We start from the raw sequence: 6507 nt of genomic DNA on the forward strand, positions 1-6507 counted from the left end.
CATCAGGTTTCTCTGAAGAAGACACTAATTGTTGATTCTGGTTTAATTATTGTGGGGTATGCAGTTTATTAAGCTTTGTCCCATTTTGGTTACTTCTTAACCCCATTCTAACGCGAGAGCTGAACACTCACGGTTCGTTCAGAGTATTTGTTAAAGCTTCACTTTCTGAAGGGCTTGAGTGGTAAAGTTGGTAAAGTGACTTGAGTTTACACAATGACCAAAAGCTGAAAATCTGTTTTATTCCAATCATTTATCAATTTAAATAACTAAATCTCCAGACACCGTCGCAATATTAATTACATTTGGTTTAAATGTGTCGGTCTTCAGTAACGACAAACAAACCTGTTTATAGTTTAATTTCAGCAACATAGGATTTTTTGGCGGTCTTATGCAAATTTCAATTTATTTCGGCGGTGAGACGGTTATTTTCCGCGCTTATACCGTTGCTGTGCCTTGATTGGTGAATAAAGCAGCTCTCTGATTGGAACATTTTTTCTTTCTAATCAGATAAAGCACTGTTTCACCAATCATAAACGCCCCGCTACATTCCTCCAGACGGTATAAGTAGGGCGAATGCGCGTATTTCCAGAAGCCAGAATTTGTAATGGTCAAGAATTCAAGTTTATTTGATTTATCAAATCTATCTGACGTTGTATGTATTCAGGAAACCTGGTTGTTACCACATTTAAATTCTTCCTTCGAGGATTATATTGTAATTAGGCGTGATAGATTAGTTGGTAGAGGAGGTGCTGTTGCAAATTTTATACAGAAAGGAAGAAGGCATACAGTTGTGGATGAAATGAAATGTATGAGACACTTGTAGAAGTATTTGATTCAACAGGTAGCGACATTAAAGAGGTGTATTATTATAACCATTGTGGAAAGCTTTCGATTGATTTGTTGGAGAGTATATGTAGCTCTGGCTCACTAAGGGTTGCATGGTGTGGGGATTTTAATGCATAGAGTTCTCGGAATGATGGTGATGGTTTGATTATAGAAGAGTTTTAGATATTTCACTTCTTGTGTGTCTTACTGGTGGGAGAGTTATGAGATTTCATGTTCATAATAGTTCTGAAATTGCTGTAAATTTAACTTTGGTTTCAAACATTCAGGCTGCAGTGAGTGAGTGGTATGTCATGGGAGATGAAACATTGGGGAGTGATCATATTCCTCTATTTATAAGCCTGGGTTTAGATTTATATCGGGGACAAGAAACCACTTCGAGGAGGTGGAATTTCGGTAAAGCAAATTGGAGAAGTTTTAATGTTTTATGTGATGAACGGAACATCTGTGTGGATTGAATGCTGAGGATGAAATGGATTTCTGCAAAGAAAGGTTGTCACATTATTCCTCAAATTTGCTGGAAGAGATTCATGTTAAAAATGCATTAATAGGGGAAAAGCTGTGCCATGGTGGACAGAGGAGTGTGCAGAGGCAATTATTGTGTGAAATGTAGCATTTCGGAAAGTTAAGAAGTATCACTCTCCGCGTGATCTTGTTAAGTGTAACAGGTGCGGAACAGGTGAGGTGTTAAGTGTAACAGGCGGTGGTGAGGAAAGTAATGAAGGTTGTGAAAAAGATTTACTAGAGGTCATATTGTGCTAGAATTGGAAGGACTATTAAACTTGGAGATGTTTGGGGAATGATTAAGAAAATGGGGGTGAGGGATTCAGAGGGTTCCCAGTATTGATTAAAGTTGATATAATTGTTACAGAAATGGAGAGGGTTTAGTTGCTGGCTTGGTCATTTGCTGTAATTCATAATCAAAATAATGAAGAGACCAACCGATGTAGGGATAAGCTTTTAAGAGAATACCCTGATGTGTTGGAAACCAGCTGTAGCAATGATAGTGATGTAGAGTATTCTTCGTGTGAATTTAAGAAAACTATTAATAGTACAGGTGGACGGCTTCAGGAAAGGATGATACATGTTATTGCATGTTTAAACGTATGGCCAACAGCTGTCTTGAGAGAATATTACATTTTGAATCATAATTGGAGTTCAGGCCATTTCCCTCCTCATGGAAAATTGCAATTGTAGTGTCTATTCGAAAACCTGTTGGATCCTCCTAGTTAAAGACCAATATCACTGATGTCCCATTTGTGTAAATTTATGGAATATATGGTAATAGAGTGGTTGAGTTATATTTTGGAAATGGGAGGTGACATGCTGTTGTTAATATACTGGATTAATTTGCGAGGGCAGGTGCTGGTTCCACGCCACTTGTCCCAAAAGCAGTCAATGTTTTTATGCAGAAAACTCAGCATCTATTTCAACACAGCAAGCTTCCACAAACAATATAATCAATGGAGATGTCAACCCATGGCCTCCTATACTGTCGCAATGAGGCCACACTCAGGTAGAAGGAACAATACCTTGTATTCTATCTGGGCAGCCTCCAATCGGATGGCATGAACATCAATTTCTTGATCTTCTGGTCATGCCTCCCCTCCATCATCATTCCCCATCCCCTTTTCCCTCTCGTTGCCTGCCCATCACCTCCCTCAGTTGTTCCTCCCCTCTTTTCTTTCTTCCATGGACTTCTGTTCTGTCTGATCAGACTCCCCCTACTCCAGCCCTGTATCTCTTTCACCAATCAATTTCCCAGCTCTTTACTTCATCTCACCCCCTCCCAGTTCCAACTATCAGTTTGCGTTTTTCTCTCCCATTCCCCGCCTTTAAAATTTACTCCTCATTGTTTTTTTCTCCAGTCCTGCTGAAGAATCTTGGCCCAAAACGCAAACTGTACTTTTATCCACAGATGCTGCCTGGCCTGCAGAGTTTCTCCAGCATTTTGTGTGTTCTCCTTGGATTTCAACATCTGCAGATTTTCTCCTCTTTATTACTCAGTGTCACCAGGCATTTTGTATGACAACTATCAAAGTCCCGCTCACTTAGAAATGTAGATATAAAACTTGAGGTTCAGCAGGTGCTGAGAATAAACTGCAAAGTACACACACAAAGTACTGCAGGAACTCAGCAGGACAGGCAGCTTCTAAGCAGAGGAATAAACAGTCTAGATAGGATGAAGTGCCTTGGCCCACTATATTCACTATTTATTCCTCTCCATAGATGCTGACTGAGTCCCTCCAGCATTTTGCAAACATAAACCTCTTTTTTTCCTGTCAATCAGTTTCCAGATGTTGCTGAACTTTCATTTGTAGCCTCAACCTCCTAATCTGGTTCCATCCTTCTACTCCCCATCAACTCGAGCCTCCATCACATCTAGAGCCGCCAAGCCAATAATTTGTGCTGACCACACTTGTTTCTGCTCCATCGAATATTTACCCACCATTCTGCTCATAATTTACAGGAGAGGGTTTTATTGCAACAGCCTGGCTGTGTGAGGCACAACCCTTCATTTGTGAAAATCACCCAAAACAGTGAATAAAGCAGGGCAGAGCCAATAGTACCAGCGATATCGAGGAGCAGATAGGGAAACAGATCCTGGAAAGGTGTAATAATAATAGAGTTGTCATGATGGGAGATTCTAATTTGCCAAATATATATTGGCATCTCCCTAGAGCAAGGGTTTTAGATGGGGTGGAGTTTGTTAGGTGTGTTCAGGAAGGTTTCTTGATACAATATGTAGATAAGCCTACAAGAGGAGAGGCTGCACTTGATTTGGTATTGAGAAATGAACTTGGTCAGGTGTCAGATCTCACAGTGGGAGAGCATTTAGGAGATAGTGATTATAATCCTATTTCCTTTACAATATCATTGGAGAGAGATTGGAACAGACAAGTTAGAAAAGCATTTAATTCAAATAACGGGAATTATGAGGCTATCAGGCAGGAAATTGGAAACAGATGTTCTCAAGGAAAAGTACGGAAGAAATCTGGCAAATGTTCAGGGAATACTTAAGTAAAGCTCTGCAATAGGTACATTACAATGAGACAGGGAAGTTATGGCAGTGTGCAGGAACTCTGGTGTACAAAGGCTGCAATAAATCTGCTTAAGAAAAGAAAACCTTACAAAAGGTTCAGCGAGCTAGGTTATGTTAGAGATTTAGAAGGTTATAAGGCTAACAGGAAGTAGCTTAAGAAGGAAATTAGAAGAGCCAGAAGGGGCCATGAGAAGGCCTTGGCGGGCTGGATTAAAGAAAACCCAAGGCATTCTACAAGTATGGGAAGAGCAGGAGGATGACGTGAAAGAATAGGACCTATCAAATGTGACAGTGGGGAAGTGTGTATGGAACTGGATGAAATAGCAGAGGTAATTAATGAATACTTTACTTCAGTATTCACTATGGAAAAGGATCTTAGTGATTGTAGTGATGACGTGCAGCAGACTGAAAAGCTTGAGCATGTAGACATTAAGAAAGAGGATGTGCTAGAGCATTTGCAAAGCATCAAGTTGGATAAGTCACAGGGCCCAGACAAGATGTAACCCAGGCGAGGGAGGTGATTGTTCAGCCTCTGGCGATGATCTTTGCATCATCAATAGGGTCCAGATGACTGGAGGGTTGCGAATGTTGTTCCCTTATTCAAGAAAGGAAGTAGAGATAGACCAGGAAATTGACTTTTTAGAGGATGTGACTAAACATATTGATGAAGGAAGAACAGTAGATATAGTGTATATGGATTTCAGCAAGACATTTGATAAGGTATCCCATGCAAGGCTTATTGAGAAAGTAAGGAGGCATGGGATCCAAGGGGAAATCGCTTTGTGGATCGAGAACTGGCTTGCCCACAGAAGGCAAAGAGTGGTTGTAGATGGGTTGTATTCTGCATGGAGGTCGGTCACCAGTGCAGTGCCTCAGGGATCTGTTCTGGGACCCTTACTTTTTGAGATTTTTATAAATGACCTGGATGAATAAGTGGAGGGATCGGTTAGTAAGTTTGCTGATGACTCTAAGGTTGAAGGTGTTGTGGATGGTATGGAAGGCTGTCAGAGGTTACAGCGGGACATTGATAGGATGCAAATCTAGGCTAAGAAGTGGCAGATGGAGCTCAACCCAGATAAGTGTGAAATGGTTCATTTTGCTTGCTCAAATTTGATGACAGAATATAGTATTAATGGTAAGGCTCTTGGTAGTGTGGAAGATCAGCGGGATCATGAGGTCCGAGTCCATAGGAGGCTCAAAGCAGTTGTGCAGGTTGACTCAGTGTTTAAGTAGGCGTGCAGTGTATTGGCCTTCATCAAAAGTGGAACTGAATTTAGAAGCCGAGATGTAATATTGCAGCTAGAGAGGACCCTGGTCAGACCCCACTTGGAGTGATGTGCTGAGCTTGGTCGTCTCACAACAGGAAGGATGTGGAAGCCATAGAAAGGGTGCAGAGGAGATTGGGATGTTGCCTGAATTGGGGATCATGTCTTATGGGGATAGATTGAGTGAACTCAGTCTTTTCTCCTTGGAGCAACAGAGGATGAGAGGTGACATGACTGATGTCTATAAGATGTTGAGAGGCATTGATCATGTGGATAGTCAGAGGCTTTTTCCCAGGGCTGAAATGGTTGCCATAAGAGGACACAGATTTAAGGTGCTGGGGAGTAGGTACAGAGGAGATGTCAAGGGTAAGTTTTTGACTCAGAGAGTGGTGTGTGGAATGTGCTGCCAGCAATGGTGGTGAAGGAAGATATGATAGGGTCTGATAAGAGACTTTTGGATAGGTACATAGAACTTAGAAAAATAGAGGGCTGTGGTAAGCCTAGTAATCTCTAGGGTAAGGACACGTTTGGCACAACCTTGTGGGCCGAAGGGCCTGTATTGTGGTGTAGGTTTTCTATGTTTCTATGTTCTAGAAAGATTTTAACCACACAAGACTTCATCCTTGGTCCAGAGCTGTGAGGAATGAAGACTATTTGGGACAAACCACTAGTAAATTCATCTTCTGCAGTTTCCAGAAAGTTATGGATTTAATTCAAAGTAAACCTCTTCAGTCACAGGCTGAGCAGTTGCAATCTGAACGTTATAGGGTGAGTGAGAGGTGAACAGCAGGGATGGATTTGAAAGCTCTGGTGTAGAATAGGAACATGAGCAGGTACCAGATGGACTGAGTGGCCTCTCTACTGTACATTAGCTGTGTGACAGGCAGGAAGCACCTGAGACACAGGATTTCAAATAGAGCTGATTAATTTGTCATAGATCCACAATATTAATGCAAGTGTATTTTAGGACTAACATCAGCAGAACGAAACCTCCAATGCTCAGTGACCAATGATCAGTCACAATATCTGCAGAATCTGACATTAACAGCCTCACATGAACTTCCAACTAGATTCAGTCACCATGATGGTTAAAATGTTTACCTAGAGCTTATTTCAACTTGCTCCCTGATGTGAAGTTGCCAGTGTTTCAGCAGGTGGGATGAATTATAAACTCACTGGAGCCTCACAAAGTTGGTGAACTGAATGAATCTCTTCCCATGCTCGGAATAGGTGTGAAGCTATACTGAGAGACAGAGACAACTGAGCCAAGTCTACCTGCTCACCGATGTGACCCGGCTGATGGTGTAAGAGCTCATGTGACTGAATGAATCCCATCCCACACACGGAGCAGGTGAA

The 6507-nt window shown here is 41.6% G+C and overlaps 1 pseudogene; it reads left to right on the forward strand.

Moving 5' to 3' along the window:
* The window catches only part of LOC140717854 (uncharacterized), a 966201-nt pseudogene that overhangs the window by 32819 nt on the left and 926875 nt on the right, over window positions 1-6507 (forward strand).

Source organism: Hemitrygon akajei, chromosome 28, assembly GCF_048418815.1.
Source record: "Hemitrygon akajei chromosome 28, sHemAka1.3, whole genome shotgun sequence".
Classification (NCBI taxonomy): Eukaryota; Metazoa; Chordata; class Chondrichthyes; order Myliobatiformes; family Dasyatidae; genus Hemitrygon; species Hemitrygon akajei.